This window comes from Saccopteryx bilineata, chromosome 1 (assembly GCF_036850765.1).
Source record: "Saccopteryx bilineata isolate mSacBil1 chromosome 1, mSacBil1_pri_phased_curated, whole genome shotgun sequence".
In the NCBI taxonomy this organism is placed as follows: Eukaryota; Metazoa; Chordata; class Mammalia; order Chiroptera; family Emballonuridae; genus Saccopteryx; species Saccopteryx bilineata.
Window position 1 is genome coordinate 33,040,116 of NC_089490.1, and position 27,570 is coordinate 33,067,685.

At 40.6% G+C, this 27,570-nt stretch overlaps 1 protein-coding gene and 1 non-coding gene across 2 annotated transcripts in view; one reads left to right on the top strand and one right to left on the bottom strand.

Moving 5' to 3' along the window:
• Positions 1-17,999, bottom strand: part of COL21A1 (collagen type XXI alpha 1 chain) — a 200,179-nt gene extending 182,180 nt beyond the window's left edge. Inside the window, exon 1 of the mRNA XM_066252823.1 lies at positions 17,718-17,999. The gene's annotated coding sequence lies outside the window, so the exon portion shown is untranslated. The remainder of the gene's footprint in view (positions 1-17,717) is intronic.
• On the top strand, positions 7,577-7,652 carry TRNAG-ACC (transfer RNA glycine (anticodon ACC)). The gene has a single exon. It is a non-coding gene; the product is annotated as a tRNA-Gly (tRNA).
• Positions 18,000-27,570: the final 9,571 nt, after the last annotated feature.

The window sequence follows — 27,570 nt, forward strand, 5'->3', positions numbered from 1 at the left end:
CACCTCAATGGCCTGCATTGCTGGGAAGGTCAGGAGAACAATATTACTCAGAGGTTGAAGAAAAAGTATTCTTAGAACAAGCAAAGAAAAATTATCCTGACAGATACTTCTCAGGCTGAGCAGGAAGCAGTTTGTGCAAATTAGAACAGTGGCCTCTTGGACATGATGTAACTCTTTTCCATTTGTATCCACGGGAAGCCATGATTGTGGGCTCTTAGACTGGTGTGGAAAAAAGTCTCAGGTAGATTCCCCACTAGCAAACCCTGAGAGAAACAGGAAGCAGCCGTGTCCAGAAAGGCAAGACACTACCTAGTACATCGTCCAACTCCACGATTATTAGGAGCAAGCTGTAGTAAACAGGGAAAACATCCATATAATAGTAAACATGAAACTGCAAACACAGTTACCCAGTGACAACTGGCATCATGGAGGAAGTCCACGAACTCAACAAATATAGGAATGAACACCCCTATAAGGAGAGTTTATAACAGGGAAAATACAACTAACTTAAATATAATTAATATATTCACAGATATATGTGAGAATAGTTGAAAAGTAGCTAGATGAAAAATCGAGTTACAGATTACAATGCAAAGGGACACAGAGTTTCCAAAATAATTTAAAAAAAAAATTTCAGAAGGAAGCAAAAGTAGAGGCTATGAAGAAATAATAAAAAGCTTTCCGAGCTAAGTAAAGATTTGAATCTTTAGATTGAAAGGGTCTCATAAGTACCAAAATGATTCCATTTGGGGGAAAAAGGTCTCCTTCATACACATATTGGTGGCAAATCATAAGTCAAAAGATGAAGCAAAAAATCCTAAATCATTGTGAAGGCGAGAGGGGGAAGGGGAGAATTCCTAAAAAAATAATAAATTCAGATTGTCTAGAGATTATCACAGAAGTGAACCTAAAACACAATGAATCAAAATCTTTAAAGTTCTAAAAGGAAAATATAGACTTAACCAAAAAGCCATTCATCTATGAACACTTTGATCATTTGAACATTAAAAAATCTCAAATGTTTGCTCTCTGTTCACTCTCTCCAAAAAAAATTACTAGATCAACAAAACTAAGCTAGCTGTAGAGTAGAAAATTGTTTTTAAATGAGCAAAATTTGCCACCCTCCCCTAATGACATCTCCAAAATAAACTTCCATCTAGAATTATTACATTAAAAACTTAATAACATTCTAGAAGTACATACAAGTTCTCAAACTGGGAGCTGGGTGGGCAGGGGGAGATGGAGGGCAGTGAACGCGACACAAATCATGTAAACAGAATAAGTAAATGATCTCAAAGAGGGGTGACTGGATACAAGCTAGCTAGTAGAAAATTTAAATTTCAACTGATATATAGAAATATAATGGTAACTATTATTATGTAAATAGGAATAAATTTTCCAGAGATAACTGGTAAGAAAAAACAATGAAGCAAACTTAATTCCAAACAAAGTCAGAAAAACTAATTGTAATAATTATAATAAAAAACAAAAAAGCATGATAAAAAAGAAATCCAAATGAAATGCAAAAAAAAATGAGTTTCAATATATTAAGCAATTATAATAAAGCTTAATGGGTTCAATTTGCTAGTTAGAATTTAGAAATTTTATATTTTGGTTGTTTGTTCTTTTTAAGTCCACCTATATATATGCTGTTTAAAATCAAAAACTGACCTAAAACACTTGTTAAATGACAAGAATAAATCATACCAAACTGACCTGTACTTCTTTGATGGGAGTACTAGGCTGATGTTAGAATACCATGCTCAGGATATTTCAATAAGGAAAATAGGTAAATGTAAGCTTAATATAAAACTAATTAAATGGCTCTCCAGTGAAGAGTAACACCTATGCCAACCTAGTAGGAAGTTTCTAGTGCTGTTTTAGAATTCTGCCATTCACCCTGTTGACTTAATTAGTTACAGGGGGTCCTTGTGATATGACATAGTTCTGTACCTACAACAGTGATGTAACCCAAATTTTGGTGTATGTCAAAACACACCCTAGCCTAAGTCATTCACCTATCCTAACACAGTTGTAAAATCATAACAGGCATCCCCAAACTATGGCCCGCGAACCGCATCCGGCCCCCTGAGGACATTTATCCTGCCCTCCCCCACCCCCGCACTTCCGGAAGGGGCACCTCTTTCATTGGTGGTCAGTGAGAGGAGCACTCTATGTGGCGGCCCTCCAATGGTCTGAGAGACAGTGAACTGGCCCCTTGTGTAAAAAGTTTGGGGACCCCTGATCATAAAAACACAACTAAGCCATGGAAAAAGAATACTATGTATTCTTCCACTGCGTGCAACCAAACTAGTTTGCCCACATAGTCCGTAAGTACAATGCTAACGGTGTAAGCCAAACACTCACGTCTTAACCTTTCTAAAGTTTATTTGTTCGTAAACTCGAAACGTCATTTTCGAGACTGTCATAACCCGAGGACTCCCTGTATTTGTAATTTGGCTGAGGGCAATGATGAACTGCAAATCAATTTCCAGACAAAGCTAAAATAAGAAAGATTTCTAACTAAATGAAAGACTTTGGATTTAACAGATCTCACCTGGGTAAATAATGGACCAACTGCAAGAAAACAAAATTCAAAAGAAACACAGAAAAATCCTCGAAGCCAAAATCCGGATTGCAGAATGCTCAATAGGAATCAGCTGGCTTAATAGCAAGAGGTCTAAGTAGACTGAAAGGTCTTAGCTAATGGTGAACTGCAGTCGTTAGTGCGAAATGGCTGCCAACAATTTGTTTGGTCTTCAGCTACAAGTGAGAAAGAGAACAGCACTGCACACGTTCTATTCAGCAACCAGTGGTCAGAGGGAATCAAAATTCAGCGTGACCAGGGCAGGCTGACCAGACTGGAGAAGTAATTCCAAATCATTGCAAAAGAGAAGCGGTTTTAGAATATGATGCTTCACTTGTCTTCAAATACTGGGAAGACTGTCATGTGGAAAAGAAATCAACTTGTCCCTGTCACTTCAAGAATACAGAGTTAGGATCAATGCCTAGAAACTCCAGAGAGGAAGTTTTCAGTTTAATTCAAGGAAAAGGGTTTTAATAAATGGGAATGTCCCTAAAACTTAAAGTGACCCATCATTAAATGTGTTTGGCATTGGGAAATTTGCTCATTAGATATGCTAGAGAGAGGTTACAGCATCAAGTATTGTTGGTATAAACAACATTTGGATTGCAAACAGTAATTATTTGTGGGATAACTTCCAGCCCTATGATTTATGTTGACTACAGTGTGTATCTAAACTGAACCATTTGTTCAAACTGAACGATGCATCAAGAAGCAGGTTCAAGGCCCTGGCCAGCTGGCTTAGTAGTAGAGCATCAGCCTGGCGTGTGGATGTCCTAGGTTCGATTCTCGGTCAGGGAACACAGGAGAAGCACCCATCTGCTTCTCCATCCCTCCCTCTTTCACTTCGCTCTCTCTCTTTCTCTCGTGTTGTGGACTGTAAATGGCAAAAAGACATTGTAAATTTGAGGCTTAGCAAAAGGCTAAGTTCTCCCCCCTTCACCTCCATATTGGCTATGGTGCTGAGATGCTGAGTATTTGCCCCCACTTCACTTGCTTGCTTAAGTTGCTGGAAGCAACTTACATGCCCCTCCTCTCACTCTTTGTTCAGACATTGACTGATTTCACTTATGCATGGTGGGGGGATTCCTGTTTATGCCTTAAGAGAGTTCCTGTTTTTGCCTCAGATGTGTAACTTTGTATCAAGGACATCCTTGATTTGCATATGGCTATATAATAAAGCAAACTGGGGCTATGGGGCACTCGGATATTGCCATCAGCATAGAAGAGGCCTCCTGATCCCATCCTTTTGCTTAATGAGTTTGTTTTCTTAATTCCACACAGTTCTCACTCAAGACCCAGAATTACAAACCGCGCTGGTCCGCGGCACTCTTGCTCTCTCTTCTCCTCCCCTCCTACAACCATGGCTCGATTAGAGCAAGCTGGCCCTGGGTGCTGAGGACGGCTTCATGGCCTCCGCCTCAGGCACTAAAAAATGGCTCCAGTTGCAACAGAGCAAGGGCCCCAGATGTGCAAACATTGCTCCCTAATGGGCTTGCCTGGTGGATCCCAGTCAGGGTGCATGCCAGAGTTTGTCTCTGCCTCCCCTCCTCTCACTAAATAAAAAAAATAAAAAAAATAAAAAGAAGCAGGTTTAAGCCCCACCTCCTCTATGAAACAAATTATAAAAAAAAACTGACAATATCTCCATTATTAGACCATTTGAAGCTCAATGACAGTCTTATTTTGCTTCTTAAAAATTATATTTGAACCTAACAGGTGGTGGTGCAGAGGACGGAGCGTTGGACTGGGACCAGAGGACCCCGTTTAGAAACCCTGAGGTCGCCAGCTTGAGCGCAGGCTCATCCGGCTTAAGCAAGGGCTCATCAGCTTCAACTGGCTTGATCATGGGATCATAGACATGACCCCATGGTTGCTGGCTTGAGCCCAAAAGTCGCTGGCTTGAGCTCAAGGTTGTGGCTTGAGCAAGGGGTTACTCGATCTGCTGTAGCCTCCCAGGCAAGGCACATATGAGAAAGCAATCACTGAACAACTAAAGAGCTGCAACAAAGAGTTGATGCTTCTCATCTCTCTCCCTTCCTGTCTGTCTGTTCCTGTCTGTCCCTATCTGTTCCTCTCTCTGACTTTCTGTCTGTCAAAAAAAATTATATTTAAAATAGTCCATCCCCCAACTATGTCACCTGGAATCATGGAACCTTAATCTACAGCAAGTCTCTAAATTACAAACATCTAAATTATGTACAACTCATACAAATGGAGCGCCATAAGGGCTATTGGTAATCGACTGCAGTTGGACATCAGTGAAAATGATATCATAGAGTTACTGAACTCCCATGCAAATAACTAACCAATGAAGACCTTATGGAACTAGAGCAGCACACAAGAGCATATAGGGAAGAAAACAGGGACCTAGAAACTCCAGAACCAAACAAGTTTTCTACAAAAGAGTTAGCTGATTATTTTTTGTCTCATTGAAGCAGGAATGGGAAAGTTAAAGGAGCAAGATCCTGATACAGAGAGGTTCACCAGTGTACCGTATAGTTACCGAAGGCCTGAGATGCTACACGGCCATTTTTGAGGAAAAGAAAAGCTCTGTGAAAACCTCCCCTGATGCTACTTCAGAAAACTGACTCTAAAAGCAGAATCAAACCCTGACTCTCTAACTAACTCCAATCCCATCCTCTCCAACAAGCCCATCATCTTCTGCATCATCCCAGATTGTTTAAGGTCATATTTGATATGTTTAAGTATTTATATGCACAGAAAAATAAAAATAAATACTATGTTAAGACAAACACCTAAGTTGCATCTAATAGGTAAATGTACCTGTTCCAATTACATACAAATTCAACTTAAGAACAAACCTACAGAACCTATGTTGTTTGTAACATGGGCTGCCTATACTAGGCACCCTGACAGCCACTGAAATTAAACATACTTGGCTCATCCTTTCTCTTGTTTTTTTTTTGTTTTTTGTTTTCTTTTGCTTTCATATAGCACATATTCAGTGTTTTTACAATTACCCATATATCAAGGCTATGAAAGTGATGAAATACACATTAATGGCTTCCTTGGAAGTTCCTGTGTCCCCTACTCCCAATCCTGTGATGTATCAAAATCCCTGTATTTTTCTATTGAAAACTTCCCAACTCTCTAATGAGAATAATGGTTGCAGAAACTGAAACGCATTTCTGCAACTCTTACAGATAATCAGATGTGCCTTCTTCCTTCCCCTTTTCACCATAGGACACACCACAGGATGGCCCTGAGAAAAGACAAATGCCAGAAGGAAAAAAACTGACATTCTCCAGAGTGTCGGGTAATAGTAGCAAAGTCTTGCGGTCTCAAGAAGCAGGCGACATCTCCTCTCCATGGAAGTCTGGAAAGATTGAAGCTCTGTATAAGTGGATTCCTTGAAAACAGCTTAGCATAAAATAGGTTGGCCTTGTCTAATGATTGGCAATACTAAAACAATAAAAGAAAGGAAAAGGAAAAAAATTTCTTGGGCTAACTTTATTATAAATGGAAGAGGAATGAACATGCACACAATTATCTTTTAATTTAAGTCATTAGTACTCAAATCAAGTTTAAAAACATGAAATTATAACTGATTTTCAAGATTTATATAGGCTGACGTAGGCCCAACGCTCAAAACCATGGCCGGTTACTAGAGAGAAATTTGGAATTCATCGACAGCCATATCCAAGATAATATAGAAACATTTAAAATATACAAACGCATGGCGTTACTCAGGTTTAACATTTAATAATGTAATAGGTCTGTCTGGCCAAAAAATATCCAATCTGAAATTACACTATCCACCTAAAAGTTAAAAGTATTTAGAGCCACAGTTACGAAAGCACAGATACACAAATGACTCTTAATTATCCTGTATGGGTAACTGTCTAGACATTCATTTAACTTACTCATTTAGAATGAGTCCAAGATCAAAAAATATTCCCACTTTTTTCAGGGTTCTGATATCAATTGTCTAAAAAGGATTGATTTTGATTATCCCAAAGCCTCCTTAACTTCTGTCAAGGCTCAGTTCATTTCATCATGGCTTTTTGTTTTATTTTGTTTTGGCTTAATAGAAGACATGCTTAGCCTAAATATTTTGACAAAACTTACTGATGTACATTATATATATGGAAATCATCATGGTTCTAAGGAGAACACAGATATAACCACAACCCCTAATAATAAACCTTCAGACTAGAAGGTATGAGACAATTAACATATGAACAACCACAACCTCCTCAAGTCATTCTACCCTAAGCAGCAATGGAACGGGGCTAGGAGCTTGTGGTATGACATCCAAGCATCTATGGGGAAATTTGCTAAGCAACTGTTAGTCCTTGAAGACAGGAACCGTGTTTATTTATTTCTGCATCCCTAGGATCTAGTTTAACTATAGAAAGAGCTGAAATACTTGCTGAATGGTTGAATGAATGTATGCTTATACAGAGGCACCCTAGTCCAGGCGATAGCAACTGAAGAAGCAAAAGGATACTGAAACCAAGAGCTGCGTCAGACCTGAGAAAAGCTATCTTCTGATTTTTGTAAAGCCCTGATATTAGTTATCTGTGGCCCTTGCCAAAGAGAGCTCTACAATTGCTAAATACAGGAGTTTGTGACAAGCCATCTTCAGCTATAAGCAAGAATTGAGGATACCCTCAATCCCATCAACAGCCATGACCTTCTGGGACTGAGCCATAGGGTAAAGGATGACAGCCACTCGGACTCCAGAATCAACACTAATAGTTACAAGGAGTGAGTCTCAAAGCCTCTGTTATTGCTGCTATTGCCTTGCCAGCTTCAGGAGACCCCTCTCTACGCTGGCAATTTCTTCTCCCCCAGCACAGCGTGGGTAATGGCGAAAACCTGGATCTGCCTCTCCTCCCTGCTAGGCTCTCTGCTCAAGTGTTTATTTGCATCATCTCATTTAACCTTACTGACCACTCTATGAACTAGGTCCTATGATCCTCAATTAACAATGGACAAATTAAGCTTTAAAAGATTAAATGCCAGGCCCTGGCCGCTTGGCTCAGTGGTAGAGCATTGGCCTACCATGTCAAAGTCCTGGGTTCAATTCCCAGTCAGGACACACAAGAGAAGCACTATCTGCTTCTCCACCCCTTTCCCTTCTCCCTCTCTCTTCACCTCCCACAGGCATGGCTCGAATGGTTCGAGCAAGTTGGCCTTGGGCGCTCAGGATGGCACCATGGCCTCACCTCAGGCGCTAAAATAGCTTGGTTGCTGAGCAACAAAGCAGTGGCCCCAGATGGGCAGAACACCAGCCCCAGACAGGGGTTGAGAGGTGGATCCCAGTCAGAGCACATGCAAGAGCCTCTCTTTCTGCCTCCCTGCCTCTCATTTGATAAAAAAAATAATAATAATAATAATAAAAATAAAAATAAACCAGAAAGATTAAATGTCATGTCCAGGGACATACAGGTGCTAAGTGTAAGGGCCACGACTGTGCAATACCTATGATTTTAGCTAATATCTTATATGGCCTCAGAGTAGTAGAGCACATGATATTCTTTTAACATTCACAAGAAGTAATAAACTAATTTTTCTGCTTTAAAAAATTTCTTGTGTCATTTTAGCCAGATTTTACTATCTGTACTTAGTTTGTCTGGTATTTCAAAGTACATCTGGCATAATATGTACTTTATGAGCAAATTAATCACACTAAACATCATTTCCTCTCATTTGTGTGAGAATTTAAAATTATAATTTCAAGTGTTTCTATCTACAAGGCATGTCGTTATACATTCATTTTGTAGTATAAACGTAATATATGTATATTTTAAAATAAACAAAAGCAGAAAAGAAAATATCTATCATTATGCAACCCAAACACAACTGTTAGCATTTTGAGAAACATATAATTTAGAGCTCAAAAATATAATTTGATTACTCATATAAACATGATTTCCCTCACAAAACCCATAATTCAGAATCAGAAACAAAATTTTTTTTCAAGTGTTAAAAAGACCAGTGAACATTATTTATGTAATTCCCACATGGAAGCCAAAGAAAAAATGTGTTTAGGCATCACTAAAATGGTCTGGAAATAAAAAGAGCTGTTATTTTCTCATTTCTCACTCACAGTAACATCCATCTTCAACGCACATTCAAGAAGTATGTTAACAGCAATTTTAGGAATGCATTCTCCATTCCTCAATAGACTGATTTCCTAAAGGTTACTACTCCACAGTGACTTCAACTCTATACACAGGTGCTCTAAGCTGCAATTCTTTATATGTTCCATGATGGTCTCAAAGGGTGCTTTCAACCAAGATGAAGATAAGTATCAAATAGCAAAATGAAAGAAGACTTGACAGTCACACCTGCTAGCTCTCCCTTACCACAGGCTTTTCTAAACTACCAGCTTTTCAGCAAGTTGGTGGTGGGCTGGGATGAGAAACCAGGTTCCCCATTTCCTGGTCCAGATCCTTCTTGAAAATAATGAGAGCATTTGTTTATTCAGCACTTGGCATATAACTATTATTACTATTATTTACACGGTTGTATAGAAATCACACATAACATGGACTGGAGTCAGTACCTACCTGCTCACACTACACACTCAAGTGTTTGCTTTCACTAAATATACAAGAATTCACATTAGCCTCTGTGGGCCTCCACTGGCTGTCATGAGCTCTGCATCCCACTGGCTCTTTTCATCCCTGCTCCTACCTTGTTCCAAAGGGACCGGGTAGGGACTCTGCCTACACCATTCTGGTTAAGGCAGTTACCATGTCATCCCTGCTCCCCACAGCTGTTATTTCACGCTCATGTCAAACCTTAGTCCAGAAGTTCTAGGTAACTAATGATTTGATCAGGGTGAGAAAAGTAAAGGCACTTTGCTTTTGAAAGAGAAACGAATGTTGAATGTTGAAAAGGCAGATTGCCCAAGGGGAAGTGTAACTTTCTCCAGGGCGATAGTGCAGTTGCCTCCATTCCCAGGACCTGGGATGTTTACTTTCTCATAACCTCTCCGCTTCTTGCCAGGATATACCCTCAAACCACACACGGCCCTTTCTGCAGATTGAACCATTGCATTATGTCAAATGAGAATCAAACATGGTGTGAGACGAAACTAAGTGACACATCACGCGATGCTTGTAGATTTTTTCTAAATTTAAATGACAACTATTTTCACCTTTTACATTTTTTCACTTAAGATATTTATAAAACGTTCTTATTTTTATATAATAAATAAAAGGGCATTTTCCATTTAAAAAATTTTCCAATTGGCTATCAATAGAACAACTAAACAGAACTTAGCAACTTCTCTGAGTCCTCCTAGGATAGCCAAGCATTTGGTAAGCACTTAATCACTATTTGATGAATGGCTGAACCCTTACAGAGAATGTTTTTCCTGTCTTATCTTTAATATACTATCTATTCAGGGTACTAATAGGGAACACTTGTTTACCCAAAATCCATGAGATAAAATCAAACTCTCTCTTCCTAATAAAGTAGCAAAATTCATGTGGAAAAAGTTTTAGAATTTTTAAAAGTATATATTTCTTTTTTTAATTTTTATTTATTGACTTGAGAAAGACAGAAGGATTTATTAGTTGTTCCAATTATTTATACATTCATTGATTCCTGTATGTGCCCTGACCAGGAATAGAATGGGCAGTCTCGGCATGTTGGGATGATGCTCTAACCAACTGAGCTACCCAGCCAGAGCCAAAAGTATATATTTCAATAAGTTGTTTCAAACATTGAGTCACCTATGAATTTGAAAGTTACCATAAATATATAATGCACAGCCTGACCAGGTGGTGGCACAATGGATAGAGCGTCTGACTAGGACACAGAAGACCCAGATTTGAAACCCCAAGGTTGCTGGCTTGAGCACAGCTCACCAGCTTAAACCCAAGGTCACTGGTTTAAGCAAGGGGTCACTCTCTCTGCTGTAATCCCCACCCCCAGCCTGTCAAGGCACATGAGAAAACAATCAATGAACAACTAAGGTGCCGCAATGAAGAATTGATGCTTCTCATCTCTAACTTCCTGTCTGTCTGTCCGTATCTGTCCTTCTCTCTATCTCTGTCACACACACACACACACACACACACACACACAGACACACACACACAAAATATATATAATGCATATTTTTGTGAGTGTTTTTATTTATCCCTGTTATATAATAAAACTTTTAAAACCAGTTTTTAAAGAACATTCTTAGCAGAACAAACTTTCTATAAAGTTCAAACTTCACTATAATGTCTTTTTTACTTTAAATTTTAAAAAGGAAAAATTTTTGGTCCCGAATCTTTTCTTATTCACACCAATTACTGTAAAAACAAATAGTTAAAAGGTAACATAACACTGCGATCATGAGTAAATTGACCTAGATCAAAACAAGACAAGTCAAAAAACTAAACACTGAATCAAACACAAGCAACTGGCAGGATTCCCAGAAGGTCACCAAACTTGGACTTGAGACAACTGTCAATGTTTTCAAACAGATCTCCTGAGTTTGTCATTAGTGACAATCAAAATGTCAAAGAAACAACAAAGATCTAAAAAACTAAACTAAATCTTTTGAAAAAACAAACTAGTGGAAAAGATTGCCCTTTTCACAAATAATATCTGTGGATTAATTTTCTTGTCATTGTGAATATATTGTTTTCTGTGGTTTTTCATTAAGGAAGGCTTTTAAATAAATAACGCTGAAATCAAACTGGGTTAAATGGGACAAGAAGACCTATCGTATTCCAAAAACATTCTCCCATGTCAAATTACCTGATTTTTCAGAATGCAAGGTAGTTGAATAAAAACTGCAGAGCCACCACTAACTATTCATGAGCCCTTAGTCAAGATAAATGTCTCCATTTTTCTTATATATTAAACAAATTCCAATTCCCCTTAACTGTTCTAAAAAGTCTATGAGTTCATGGGAATCCTATGGATGTAGTTAGTAGGCCTCTCTTTATAAGGACATAATTACTTTATTCATTTACAAAATAAATTAATCAAACTGATTGCTTTTAATCAGCTTGGAATCAGCATTCTAAAATACTATTCCCACTGACTCCTAATGTGTGGTCTCTGGCCAGCAGCAGCAGTATCTGGGAATTTTTATAAATGTTCAAAATGTTGTATTAGTTTCTGAGAAACTTAAAGTACTTTATATACTCTGTAACAAATTCCACCCACTAGATAAAACAGAAAAAAAATTAAATGAACATAATGTACATTACTATACTTTTTTAGGGTCCAATTGTCAGAGGTGAAAACAGAAGAGAGCTTTAGCTTAAACCATTTGGTAATGTTTAAGGTAAAATAATAGCAAATTCTTACTAAGCATTTACTATATGCCAGGCACTGTTTAAAAAACAAACAAAAAAACAAAAAAAAACCTTCATATGTATCAATTCACTCCTTAGAACAATCCAGTTGAAGTAGGTACCTTGACTCCATTTTTACTAATTAGAACACAGAAGCAAAAAAAAGTATGTGTAACATCCAAGTTCAAACAACTAGTAAGTCAAAGAGTCAGGATCGAGTTTAGGCAGTCTGGCTGAAGAAACTGTATCTTTATTCTTTTCTCTTTTTTCTCTTTTTTTTTAGGTGAGATGAGGGGAGATAGTGAGGCAGACTCCCACATATGCCCCAACTGGGATCCACTAGGCAACCCCATCAGGGGCCAATGCTCCAGTACCAAGCTATTTTTAGCACTTGAGGCTTATGTGCTAAGACCAACCTAGCTATTCTCAGCATTCGGGGCCACACTCTAACCAATTGAGTCACTTGCTGCAGGAGGAAAAGAGAGTCAGAAGGAGAGGGAGGGGAAGAGGTAGAGAAAGGGGGAGAGGGAGGGGGTGGGAGAGAGAAGGAGAGGGAGAGGGAGTTGGGGGAGAGAGAAGGAGTTAGGGGGAGAAAGAGGGAATTAGGGGGAGAGAAGCAGGTGGTTGCTTCTCCTGTGTGCCCTGACTGGGAATCAAACACGGGCATCCATACTCTGGGCTGACACTATATCAACTGAGTCACAGGCCAGGGCCAAGACTGTATCTTTAATCATAAGGCAGACGTTGAGGAACTTGGCCTCTGTGGCTAATTCTCTTTGTCTGAGACTGGACCACCTGCCAGAAATAAACATTTCAATGTAGTTTTCACAAAAAACGATAATGAATCAAACTAAAGAATTTACAATTGCATGCTGAGTAATATAATCTAAAAACAATAAATACAAAATAAAAACATGTATCCATTTTCTGTGATGTATTTACTCATAAGACTTTCAAGATGGGACCTGATAGTAAAACAACCCTCTCTGAAATAAATAGGGCCCACAAAAAGAACCTAAATGAAGGCCAGGTAACTCTCATCAAAACCTTCCTAAGAGAGCCAGGTTATGTAAATTGTATGCAATTAAGCTAACTTTTCTATGATCACCTCTGCTCTGGGCCTTATGCCTATAAATGGAGAATTATAAAATTACTGTGGGGCCCTGCAATATTGATCATTCCTAATCGGCCACATCCTGTCACTGAATTGCGACATCACAGACTCTCTTAGCTTTTCAAATTATCCAGAACTCTTCTGTGAGTGCTGAGAGTTGTATAGGCTTCCGCGTGCCTTCATTTTTCCCCTTCTAGAGATGTACATCTGATCTTTCCTTTTTATCGCCACACATCTCCTCATATCATACACAATGAGCCAAACAAAACACCCTACTAACATTAAATTGTAATTACATTCCATTTAATAACACTGAATTTTAATTCAACTCAATTTAATAACATTAAATTGTAATTTCAAAAGCATCCTAATAGGCCCTGGCAGGTTGGCTCAGTGGACAGAGTGTTGGCCTGGCCTGTGGACATCCTGGGGATCGATTCCTGGTCAGGGCACGCAGGAGAAGTGATCATCTGCTTCTCTCCCCTCTCTCCTTCACGCAGCCAATGGCTCAATTGGTTTGAGCGTTGGCCTGGGGCACTCAGGATAGCTCATTGGTCTGACCTGAGCCTCAGGTACTCGAGCCACAGATGGGAGTTGACGCATGGATCCCCATCGGGGCACAGACAGGAGTCTATCTCACTATCTCCTCTAACTTAAAAACAAAACAAAACAAAAATAAATAAATAAATATTTAAAGTATCCTAATAAAGACCTGATTTCCTGAATGGAGGAGTCACTAAAATGCTTATATGCTGGAACTTGAGTTATGTTTAGTCTTCTAGAAGTCACACAGGATTGGTTAAAGGCAGAGTCTGACCTCTTGTATTTGAAATGCAAATTAAAAGTACAATGAGCTACCTCTTCACACCTGTTAGAATGGCTTCTCTCAACAAGACAAGTAATAACAAGAATTGAAGTGGTTGTGGAGAAAAAAGAACCCTCATTGACTGCTGATGGGAATGTAAACTGAAACAGCCTCTATGGAAAACAGTACAGTAACTCAAAAGATTAAGAATTGAGTTACCATATGACCCATCATCCCCTTTCTGGGTTTCTACCTGAATAATATGAAAACACTTGTAAAGATATATGCATCCCTATGTTCACTACAGCACTGTTCATGGAGGGCCAAGACAAGGAAACAACCAAGGTGCCCTTTGAGAGATGATCAGATAAAGCTGTGGTACATATATACAATGAAATACTACTCAGCCATAAGAAAAGATGAAATACTGCCATTTGTGACAACATGGATAGATCTTGAGAATATCTTGCTAAGCTAAAGTCAGAAGGAAAAAGTCAAGAACCAAATGATTTCACTCACATGTGGTATTTAAAACTGAAAGCAGGCCTGACCTGTGGTGGCACAGTGGATAAAACGTCAACCTGGAACACCTGAGGTCGCCAGTTCAAAATCCTGGGCTTGCCTGGTCAAGGCACATATGGGAGTTGATGCTTCCTGCTCCTCCCCCCTTCTCTCTCTCTCTCTCTCTCTCTCTCTCTCTCTCTCCTCTCTCCTCTCTAAAATGAATAAATTAAAAAAAAATAAAACTGAAAGCAACAAATGAACAAACAAGACAAATGAACAAAAACTCAAGCACAAACAACAGTATGGTGGTAACCAGAGGAAAAGGGGGATATGGGGGAGGGGGGAGGGGGGAGGAGGGAGGGGGAGGGGGAAGGGGAGGGGGAAGGGGAGGGGGAGGGGAGGGGGAGGGGGAGGGGGAGGGGGAGGGGAGGGGAGGGGAGGGGGAGGGGGGTAATGAGGGTTGAGGGGGGTAATGAGGGTTGAGAGGGTCTGGGGGAGGGGAGCATGGGGGAGGGGGCACAGGGGAGGGGGGTATGGGGGAGGGGGGTAATGAGGGTTGAGGGGATCAAATATAAGGTGACAGAGGAGACTGGACTTGGGGTGGTGAACACATAATGTAATATACTGATGATGTATTATAGAACTGTACACTTGAAACTTATATAATTTTATTAACAATGTTACCCCAATAAATTAAATTTACAAAACAATGTAAGACGAGTCGTAAAAAGGTACTCAAGGTAGATATCTAATATTCAATTTATCACTGGAATTAAAGGAGAATCAAGACCGATTTGAAAGTACAGAATCATTTGGCATCCCTTTTAGAATTAATATCATAAATATTTTTTTCAGAAGTACCATTTGGTCCTAAGCAGATCATCCAGATCAGTTCCATTCAAATAATATTAAAGAAATTGCTTTTCGGATATGTGGCTTGGAGCATTTTGAAATTACTGCAGTTGAAGAAAAGGACACTTAAATGACCTTACCTACCCTTTTTTTGCCCATTTAGGCCTGTCCGTGCTCTGTGACCTCATTTTGTTTTGTTACATGTTGTCTTGAACAAATCTTGATGTAACTGGTTAAGGTTTCATTTTATTCTTTCTCTCAAGAACCTAAGATACACCAGATAGTACCTCTCCACTGGTTCTCTTGGAAGCCACACCATGCCCCTTTTATTTTATCATATGCATTTCCTTTTATAAGGAATGATATCCTGGAGAGCTAAGAGTTTCAGACTATTTAAATGTGACTGTCCATAGATTATAAACTCCACCTCATGGTGAAATCTTTCACTATAGGCAGTGAGTAGATAAAAACTAGGCTGTCAGTTTGAAGCTATGCTACTTAAAAATGTCTTTCCTAGAAAGTGCTATATAAAACATGCAATAAAATTATGAAGACAAATTGAGGATATCCATATGTTCACATTCGGGTAAAAAAAAAAAGCAAAAATTTTAAATTCTACAGGTGAGGTTGGCACGTAAATAAATATAAATATCTACAAAATCAGACCGTGTTATCCATAACCTGTTTTTTTCTTTTCATTTCAAGGTGTCTGGGGTTACGTTTTTGTTTTATTTTCAGTTTGTGTGTGATCTGTGCACATTTTAAGCTAACATTTAATTTACTATGCTAGGCACTATAGAAGCATTATTTCATTTCAGCCTGGCAACAATGTGAGAATTAGGAAGTATGCATTGCGCTACGACAGCCCCCGTAGGACAGATGCGCAGAGAGATGTCTGGAGGATGGATGCCCCATCCAAGCGCATGGAGGAGCAGAGAGCATGTACGGAACCTGAGGCTTGAGCTTCAGACCAAGGCTCCTCCTATTCCTAACTACTATCTACATTTCCCCAGTTTTCTAAGCCCTAGCGTACTACCTGTCCCTTAACAGGTTGACACACCTCAATCATAAATTGGCACAGAGAGCAGCTTGGAAAATAAACAGTCTCAGTACAGAGAGTCTTGGGAGGTAGCACTGTGTTCACCACAGCACACGTGCTGGGACTGAAGTCATGCCTGTTTTAGCTTTTTAGCCAGTGTGAGATTTTCTAATCCACTTAAGCTTATTTGCAAAGTCATTTTATTTCTGTACTCATGACTTAGAAAGAGCTGGATTTTATTTTCTAGCCCAAATTTTGAAATCTCAGATTTCTATTAAAAGAAATAAGAAGAAGAAGAAAGAGCCACTTCAGATATTCCAGAGACCTGTAATGCTGAATTCCCTTTCATTCTGGAGAACTGGCATGAATCCCTTAAACTTACAACTGCTTTTTTTTAGAAAAAGAAAAATACTGCTGCAAATGAGTCCTGCAATGTGCACTGATGACAGGAATGATCTGGGCTCATGTCATCAGGGGCCAAAGGTTCTTGTGTTACAGCTACAAGGCTCTCTCGTGTACATTTCTTCCCTGGCTTCATTTCAACTCTGAAAAAAAGAAGAGCCACAGTCTCTCCTAAAGCAAATATGCCAAGTCTACTACGTGAAAATTGCTCAAGATGATGGCTGTGCCTCAGTCCTTCGTAGGATCCTCCGAAGTCCACAGTATACCTTAGATTTTCCAAAAATGGTGTTTCCTCCTCCGTCCGTGGAGGGGCATTTGCAGGTGTTTGCCCTTACCCTAACTGAGATCCAACCCAAGTTCTGAAAAGGGCGCAAGCTCTGGCATCACCTAGGGGTCTCATTAAAACAGAGCTGGGCCCTGCTCCCAGAGTCTCAGCTGCGCCCTAGATTTTGCTTTTCTAAAAGTTCCCAGGTGATGCCGATGCTGCGGGCCAGAGAACACCCTTTGGGAACCACTGCTCCAACTCACGGGTTTCCAAACTACTGCGCATCGGACTCACCTGAGAACAGTTTTTTCCAATGAGTTTGCCCAAAGTCCCACTGCAAGAATTCTGATTTCTTTGGTCTGGGGTGCTGCTCAAGCACTGAATTTTAGGAAAGCTCCGGAGTGAGCCTCCCATGCAGCAAGCGAGAAGAACCTGCGAACCACCCCTCACAGCCCCCGGCCCCGCGCGCCCGCTGCCCGCTCCGCGCTCCCGCTCCGGGCTCCGCGCTCCCGGACGCGCCAGGTGTGAACGCCGCAGCCCCTTCCTACGAAATGGGCAGTGGAAGATGAGTTTAGGGAAGTAAATCCCCGCATGTTATTATTCTCAGAGGCCAAACACCCTGAGGTATAAATCAGCACCCAGCGGAAACTCGAGATTCATTAACACCCAAGTAACTTTGCAAGACAGACCCTGGCATCCCAGCCTCCAGCTGGGTGCGGAGTCCACCTCCGGGTTCACCGAGCATTTCAGCGCGGGGAGAACTGTACCCTCGGAGCGCCCAAATGCCACAATGCAGCCTCCGGAGAGCCAGCCCTAAAGTCCCCTATCTGTCGTTCTGGCGGGGAAAGGGGAGAAAGCGGTGTCACCTCACCTGGCGCGGCGTCCAGGGTCACGGTTGTCGCGGCCAACTGCGTTCTCCACCAAGGATACGGGGATTCCCGGGAGGCGAGCAGCCACAGCCCGGGCAAAAACGGGGCTGAAGCGGGTTTGCTGCCCTCCGCCCGGAGCCCGGCTCCCTGCAGCGGCCAGGGCAGCGCTCGGCGGCTCGGGAACTCGCTCTCAGCCGCCTGGAGGCGGAGCCCGGGAGATAAGGTTCGCGCTCCCCACCCACCCCCTTTCCGGGGCAAGGCCGGAGGGTGGGTTTTGGATCTGGATCTCCAAGTGCGAACTGCGAGTGGAACCCTGTTAGAAATATGCTCACTTCACATCCTGCTGGGACCAGAAAATGCACCCCTGGGAGAAGTCAGAATGAGGCACCACCGGCAATCAGGAAAAATACAGAAAGTCAGATTGAAAGGACAAGTACTAAGGGAGGCAGGGGCCCCGGGCACCACCTGCGCCCATCAGACAAGGCCTTCCTCCCTTGGCCTATGAGAAGGGCCCGTCCGGGCGCCAAGGTCGGTCACGCTAATCCGCCCAACAGCAAACTGACTGATGTACCTGCTTTTAACTAAGGCTATGGCTGCCCGAACACCTGAGAGGAGTTCACTTTCAGAGAATTCGGATAGGCAGTTACCTTTGAGGATATGGGGATGCAGGGGAGTCGTAGAATAAGTTGACTGCCTATGACAATAAAGCAATGCTCTGTGCTTTGCCCCCTCTAGTCCGTTCTTCTCAGAGCAGGCACAAAGTTCTCTTGTGCTTAGGACTTCATTGTTTTCTGACCTCTCTCCCCACTCCCCCACCTCCTGCCAGCTGGCTCTCACGTTTTCAATATGAAAATGGATAACAACTTACAAATAATATTTTTATTAATGAAGAGACTACATTCCAAATTCTCACTCTCCCCACTTCTCACTCTCCCCATTTCTCACGCTGCTTCCCCACAATCCCGCCAGTGGGCCCTTCCTTATTATACACACCAGCGTGTTTTCCTCTCACTTGCTGTTTATTCTGCTTCCAAAGCTCTATTCCAGACCTTATCATGATTGCCTGCTTCTCTTCAAGCCTCAGATGTCCAGACTTCTTCCTGCACAATCCATCCAAATGGAGACCTCCACAACCATGCCCAACCCCTGACCTCACTATTTTGAAACTGTTATTTGTTTGTTGCTCTTTCATTTTAAAAATTTATTATTCGTTCTTGCCCTTTTGTTTTACTTCCATCTCAAGGTAAGCTCTATGAGGACAGAGAATTGATTTTATACCCGGCTTTAACTTCTGCATCTAAAGCAATACCTGAAATATGGTAGATACTTAATCCAGTGAATGAATGTGGGAATCAATATTTCCCCAAGGGAGAACCCTGACAAAGACATTGCCTCCTTCAGTATCTCAGCCCCACTCGATTCAAGGTCATATAGAAACATACTAGAATGCTAATCATTTCCTGCATTGTTTATCCATTCCTTCATTCATACATTCATATTTGCAGTTATGCAAATATGTTTCTTCATGGCTTATATCAATAAAAATATAGTAATAATTTTTCAATATGAAGATGGATAACAACTTCCAAATAATATTTTTATTAATGAAGAAACTACATTTCAAATTCTCAGCAAATGGCCTCTTGTAATTTGCAGAGAAAACTGAAGCCCACCAAAACCAGATCTACATCAATTGTTTCTGCTTTGCCTCTATTAAAAAAAAAAAAGAAAGGGGCCCTGGCTGGTTGGCCCAGTGGTAGAGTGTTGGTCATTGTGAGAATGACCCAGTTTGATTCTGGGTCACAGCACAACACAGAAGAAGCGCCCATCTGCTTCTCCACCCCTCCCCCTCCCTCTTCTCTCTCTCTCTCTCTCTCTCTCTCTCTCTCTCTCTCTCTCTTCCTTTCCTGCAGTCATAGCTCAACTGGTTCAAGCACATTGGCCCGGGCACTGAGGATGGCTCCATGGAGCCTCCACATCAAGTGCTAAAAATAGCTCGGAGTGAGCATGGCCCCAGAGGGGCAGAGCATCCACCCCAGACAGGGGTTGCCAGGTAGATCCCCCTTGGGGCGCATGCAGGAATCTGTGTATCTCCCCTCCTCTCACTTGGAAAAGAAAAAAAATAGAAAAGGTGTTCCCTCACTTTTTCTCTGGGTCCTGCCTCTTTGTCTCCATTAATGGTTCTACCTTCTCTTATATTTTTAAACTCTTTCTCTTAAATAGTTTAATTGAACTTACTCTAGGCTCTCCTATCCCAACTCATTACATACTTGTCTTCTTACGGCTTTCTGAAACTGCGCCAGCCAAGTTTGCTAACAATCTCCAATAGTCAATGGGCCAGCAGTAGTTGATCAAATTCTGATTCATAAGTGTGTTGATGGGCCTAGGAATCTGCAGTTTGCAGAAGCTCCCTCATAGGTGACTATAGTACACACTTTTTGCTAAGACTGTTGCAAAGGCTACTTGTCAGTTCTTTCCTTTCTTAATCTCTCAGTAGTTTCCACCTAGTTGGTTCCTCCTCCATTCATCTTGAAATATTTTCTTCCTTTGTCCTTATTAATTTCTCACCTACCTATCTGTCCCTGCTACTAGCTAGCTCCTCTTCTTCTATATGTAGTAGCTCACCGCTAAGCCTTCTCTTCTCCCATGTTATCCATTTCCATAACTTCATTGATAGTTGGGGTTCTTAATGTGGGACCCATGTTTAAACACTCAGGGAATCTGTTGATTCTTAGAATTTTTATCCAGTACTCTGCATTTATATTCTCTGGGGAGAAGTTTTTTTTAAATTCTTTTAGATTATCAAAGTATGGCCCTCTGACTGCTGTTCCATCCACAAGAAGGTTAAGAGCCCTTCATCTACCTGCATGTCTACATCTCCAACCCAGATCACCCCCCCAAATTTCACCAATATCCCAACTGTTCCCTGGACATCTGCACTTGTATGAATTACAGACCCTTCAAATAAGTATGGTCAAGCCTGAGTTTATTATCTTTTTGTCCCCCTCAAAAAAAAAATGTTCCTCCTCTCTACACTCCCTATCTTTCCCGAAGGCACCGCCATTCATCCCATTGCTCAGGAGGGGGCTTTGCCATAGTCTCCACTTCAAAGTCAGTCTGACCCTCTGCTGATTAAAACACCAACATGATTTTCTAATACTCATAAATCAAGCTCTGAACTCTTCAACATGTCTCGACAACTATTACCTTGCCGACCTCTCCACCCTCAGGCCTTGCACTTCCTCCTCACCTGCTTACCCCCTTCTTTTCCAACACTATCCATACTGAACTCCTGCTGCCAAGGACCCTCCGTGCTCAGATGTCCCTCCCATAGAAACTGTGGTAGAATCCATTATGTTGTTGTACACAGAAAACTCTGTGGTAATTTGTTACATGACAATAAAAAATTAACACAGTGAACCAAGTCCAGCTCTTCTTGCAAGGTCTAAATCTCCTATCACTTTAATAGATAAAGTATATTTTTAATATGCAATTAATATTTATTATATCCCTCAGTAAATATTCTATTTACTTTTTGTTTGATTTGATTATTAAATGTTGAATTACTGATTTGGTAAATTTAAAATTCATTAAATATTATATTTAAGTAAGACCTGCATGTAAATATTTAAATTTTAAAATTTGGAAAAATATATGCTTGGCAAGTAAAATTTCTTGGTTTTTGTTTTAGAATATAATTGCATCCAAGTCTATAATATTGCCCCTTCCTCATCAGCAACAGAGATCTAAGTCATAGACTCCAAAATTGGTACAGAAGAGACCAGAGGAATCCTTCATTTCCTTTACAGTCTTCTTCGCCTTAGCTATGCCACCAAGATTGCCTGTAACTGATATATTACTCCATTAGAAATGCCTTCTGCACTGGCTTTTTTTTTTTTTTTGCACTGGCTTTTTCATGGTTTACTTCTGCTCAGGGTAATATTTTTTTCCTTTTCCTGAATAATAAGCCTATATTATTGCTATATTATCACATTTTAAGGATCAAATTCTCAACAACTAAAGCATATTTAATCAAGCTATCACAACTGAGCTGGACAGCTATAACCAAAAGTCAGGACCTTGAGAATAAATGCCGTATTTGTATTGCTTACTATTATATTCTGATAGAAACCATATACATTTATTAAATGAATGAATGAACCTAAAGTGATATCGAGAACAGCATCAATGTATATATACTAAATGCACTGATATATTCCAGGGGCCAGGCTAGACTTTTGAGACATAGCTGTAAACAAAAGCCTCTGCCCTCCCTCATAAATAGCTAACACCACCCTACAATAATGTATGATTCACAAAGGCAGTTCTGAAATGCTCTTCCTAGGATTGCAGACGGGGTCATCCTGAGAAAACTTTAGGTTCTCACCCTTTCCTCCAGTAATGCTATGTAGATGAAATATACTTTAAACTGAAATCATGTGTGAAGGGAGCGGGAGGTTATCTGGAAAGAGAAAGGGTGAATACCTGGCGATCCTGGAGGTACAACCCAGAGAAACCAAATCTAGATGAGTTCAGCAGCAAAGGAACGCACTAGGAGGAGGGCAGCCTCAGCACTGATAGGAAGCTGGGGAAGTCGGCTTGGACAAAGACAGAGCCCCAGGCCCCAGTCTGTGCAGCACATACTGCTCGACAGTTGGGTAAAGGCACCACAGTTTGAGAGAACAGACCACATCTGTTTCTCCTGGCTTTGCAGCACTCCACCTGAGAATCACAGCCCAGGAAAAGAGTCCAGTTAGCCTGGCTTGGGTTACACGCCTAAAGCTGGTGGTCAGAAATGTCTGACCATTGGGCACCAGGTGACAATCAGGAACTGGGTATTGTATGGTCAACCTGAAAATAAAGCTAGCCCTGCCCAATAGCACTTTTTCAAATACTGAGTAAGTGTAAATAGTTTCCAAAGTGGAAGTTGCTGGAGTAGGAGCCAGCCTGAAGCAGTTCCCATGGGAGAGGTGTCCAGAGTGCTGAATGGGAGGTTGGGGTCATATGCTTCATCCTTAGAGTCAGGAGTGAAGCTGCATCCAGAGCCCAAAGACTAGAAGAGGAAGATGGTCATTCTTCAAATAGAATCAGGGCTCCATTAATTAAAAAAAGAGGAAACAGACCTGAGAGATGGGGGTATCAAAAGCTACAAATGTTCACCAAGTCTACACCTTTGCTGTCCAGCTTCCAAATGTGACTTTTTTCCACATAAAAACAAACCCACACCTCATCAGATTACCATCTTCCGCTCTGTACATTTTTCTTGATCAGGTTAGGTGGTCCAGCAACCCATATTTAAACGATCAGATTAACCAATGTCAATATTGGGGGGGGGGGGAAACAAGTCATAGCAGAAAAAAAAAAGCACTTGGAGAAGGGTAAAAAAAAAAAAAGCTCATTATCCCACCACCATTGTCCATAATATATCCTGCTAAAAAGAAATGGCTACGACTGTTTCCTGAAAGAGAAGTGAGTGTCCTGATCTACCCTCCAGGGAGATATCCTTTGATCATTGAGCACAGGACATTTTCTGCCAAGGTTGAGGTCTGTCTGAGACCTTTAATCTTTAGGAGACTTCTGGTCAGTTCCAGAATCTAGACGTGTGTTTGAGGAGTCTGGTTTCCTGGCAGCAATTTCAGTGTTCTGCCCACCACCCTAGCCTTGATTTAGCATCATCCTAAACAGGGACATGGGGTGGAGAGTTTTTCCCAGCCAAACATAGCCGCACTGCACCTTTGCAGTGACTGCCATTATCCCCTTTGACAATCAGACTCTGCACAGTAAGAGCTCCATGTGAGGGGACCGGAGATTCATCTTCACCCAAAAGTGAGCCTATTTCCTTCTGTGGTTCCCACCTTCTTACTTTTGATCACACTAACTTTATCACTGGGCAGAAAAGTTAGCTTTTCCAACTATCCGAGGCTCCAGACTACCCGGCTTTCAGCAATCCCATTTAGTAGGTTGTAATCAGTATCTCTAGAAAAGCCTTTTTTCTTTTTTAACTTTCTCTGTTTTCAAAATGAGCTTCCTCTTAATTGTATCCATTTATTTTAGGGTCTTACTAAAGATTGCTACATGTAGGCAAAAAAAATGTTAATACCTGTGCATTTTTCTTTCTATGTCTCTGGAAGACTCAAATAGTCTGAGTTCCAAAGTGGCTATAGCCTAGAGCTTAACAAGCTTTCCCCTTATCAGATCATAATCATGGCCAAGGTATAGCCCTAAGTAGATGTAATCTCTTCTGTCCTCCATCCTCCCTTACCTACATAATTTTACTCACGGAAGGGCTGGAAAGCCACATTTAGGAAAAGGAGACCAGGGAAAGCCGCAGAGCTGGCAGGAATTACTTAGCATTCTTAAAAGGATAGCACCAGTGGTAGAAATGAGCTTATTTTTCCCCCCATTCATGTATTAGTCCAGTCAATGTATAGGATAGTGAGTTGGCTTAGGTCACCTACAAACCCCCTTGATTAGGCCAGTAGAAGGCACCAAATTGTACTGGCCTGCTAACATTGTCCACAATGGGGAAGAGAAATCCTCAATAGAAATCAGGATGCTTGAAACATAAAAAGGAGAAATGAATGCTGAGTGGGCTAAACAAACCATCCACCTCAAAGAGAAAAGCTATGCCATTTCCTTAGGACTTTCTTAGAACAAACCAGAGGGGCCACCTCCTGCTGCTTCAACACCTACATCCTTGGATTGTATACACACCTCCAGTTTGACGGACAAATCCAAAGGGCCTGATGAATAGTAACTGTATTCTATGCAAGAGGATATGGCGTGTAATTAGCCCTACCCTGGAAATAACTAGTCAACACCTTGGGTTATTACTGCTCAGCTACATACATTGACTTAGTGTTTCTAGAAATGCCACAGCCCAGAGGCCCGTGATTTTTCAGGAGTGATTCTAATAACCCTTGGTTTGGGCTTCCATAATACCACTAGACCACTCAAACTGCAGAGGGCCCCGTCCACATGGACTGGTTTAGGGACGACACATGATCCAAACTGGGCTAGTTAGAGTTTCTCTAGGACTTTGGAAGGGAGGTAAAGAGATTTTTCTATTGGTTTGGGGGGTTTTTTAGATTTTAAACTCTAAGTATCATAAAAGCCTAAATCTTCCAAGAGATCCTGGCTGAAAATGAAGCCAATAGAGACAGTAAACCTATTTCTAGATTTTTCCCTTATGTATGCCAATAAATCCTCTTTTTTTTGATAGCCAGAGAGAGGCAGAAACATCAAGCTGCTCCTGGATGTGGCCCTGACCAGGGAATCGAACCAGCAACCTCTGTGCCAGGATGATGCTCCAGTCAACTGAGTATCTGGCCAGATTGATCAGATTGATTGATTTTTAGAGAGAGAGAGAAAAGGAGAGAGATGGAAGGGGGGAGAGAAGCATTCATTTGTGGTTCCACTCAGTTATGCATTCATTGGTTGTTTCCCATGTGTGCCCTGGCCAATGGAACCAGCAACCTTGTTGTTTCTGGAAAACATCCTTAACGGACTGAGCTAACCTGCCAGGACCAATAAATCCTTTTTTGTTTAAGCTACTCTTTGTTTAAGCTACTTAATTGGGTTTTTGTTCCTCTGAATAACAGTTGTAACTTGAACATCCAAAAGCAATTTAATAGCTGAAAGTCTCTTAAGAAATATGTCAATATGGCCTGACCTGTGGTGGTGCAGTGGATAAAGCATCAACCTGGAACATTGAGGTCACCGGTTTAAAACCCTGGGCTTGCCCGGTCAAGGCATATATGGGAGTTGATGCTTCCTACTCCTCCCCCCTTCTCTCTCTCTCTCTCTCTCTCTCTCTTTCTCCTCTCTGTCTCTCTTCTCTAAAATGAATAAATAAAAATTTTAAAATAATTAAAAAAGCAATATATAATCCTTTTATGTCTAAAATTCTTCTTAAATTTATAGATTTAAATGCTAAATATCAATACTTAATATCAGAGTGTGGCATCAATAATGAGTTTTTTTATAAGCCCCCTTTACAGTCCAAAAACACAAGACAATTTGACAAATACACCAATATGGGTGGATTATCTTCAGGTCTTATTTCTGAGGTAATGTTCTTAGACCTGAATGTGATACCCCAACATTGGCAGGTCAAGTTGCAAAAAATAATAATAATACGAATATGCCCAAAAGTGCAGTCAGAGAGAGTTTGAATATAATTCTTCCATTTCATCGCTTCTTAGTTCATCAGTTTCAGAATACCAAGTTCTTCTAGCCAAGAGAACAATAAATGAATTCATGTTCCCCAAGCTGTGGATCACATTTCTTATAATGTTATCTTAGGAAATGTTATCTTAAGAAAAAGTCAAAATTCCTCACAGTTAAATCACAACATTAAAATGAGAAACTTCCTTATTTCTAACTAGTTGTAGTGATGATCCCTTGTTAATCCTCTTCCTACAGAAACTCTTCAAAAGATGCTGCACTGTGGTTAGGTATCCCAGGGAAGAGAAGAGATAAGAGGTGACTGGACTGAGTGTTGAAGTCATTTATGTACACCCATCTTCAAAGGGAGAAGAAAGGTTTAGACTTTGTTGGTTGATTCACTTATAATTGAAATGTTGCATCTAAAGTAAAACCATATATTCCATACTGGCTTTCCTTTGAGTTACAGCTAAAAACTGAAAATAGTGTCCTATCAATAGGACTCGACAAGTCTCAGAATTCTCTACAGAAAATAGTAACAAACTGGGATAGCTCTTTTTTTTTTAATAATTTTATTTTTTTAATGGAGTGACATCAATAAATCAGGATACATATATTCAAAGATAACATGTCCAGGTTATCTTGTCGTTCAATTATGTTGCATACCCATCACCCAAAGTCAGATTGTCCTCTGTCACCTTCTATCTAGTTTTCTTTGTGTCCCTCCCCCTCCCCCTTTCCCTCTCCCTCTCCCCCCTCCCCCTTTAACCACCACACTCTGATCAATGTCTCTTAGTTTCACTTTTATGTCCCACCTACGTATGGAATAATGCAGTTCCTGTTTTTTCTGATTTACTTATTTCACTTCGTATAATGTTATCAAGATCCCACCATTTTGCTGTAAATGATCCAATATTATCATTTCTTATGGCTAAGTAGTATTCCATAGTGTATATGTGCCACATCTTCTTTATCCAGTCATCTATTGATGGGCTTTTTGGTTGTTTCCATGTCCTGGCCACTGTGAACAATGCTGCAGTGAACATGGGGCTGCATGTGTCTTTACGTATCAATGTTTCTGAGTTTTGGGGTTATATACCCAGTAGAGGGATTGCTGGGTCATAAAGTAGTTCTATTTTCAGTTTTTTGAGGAGCCGTCATACTTTCTTCCATAATGGTTGTACTACTTTACATTCCCACCAACAGTGAATGAGGGTTCCTTTTTCTCCACAGCCTCTTCAACATTTGCTATTACCTGTCTTGTTAATAATAGCTAATCTAACAGGTGTGAGGTGGTATCTCATTGCAGTTTTGATTTGCATTTCTCTAATAACTAAAGAAGATGAGCATCTTTTCATATATCTGTTGGCCATTTGTATTTCTTCCTGGGAGAAGTGTCTGTTCATATCCTCTTCCCATTTTTTTTTATTGGATTGTTAATTTGTTTGTTGTTGAGTTTTATGAGTTCTTTGTATATTTTGGATATTAGGCCCTTATCTGAGCTGTTGTTTGAAAATATCATTTCCCATTTAGTTGGCTGTCTGTTTATTTTGTTATCACTTTCTCTTGCTGAGCAAAAACTTCTTAGTCTGTTGTAGTCCCATTCATTAATTTTTGCCTTCACTTCTCTTGCCTTGGAGTCAAATTCATAAAATGCTCTTTAAGAATGAAGCTGGGGGCATTACAATA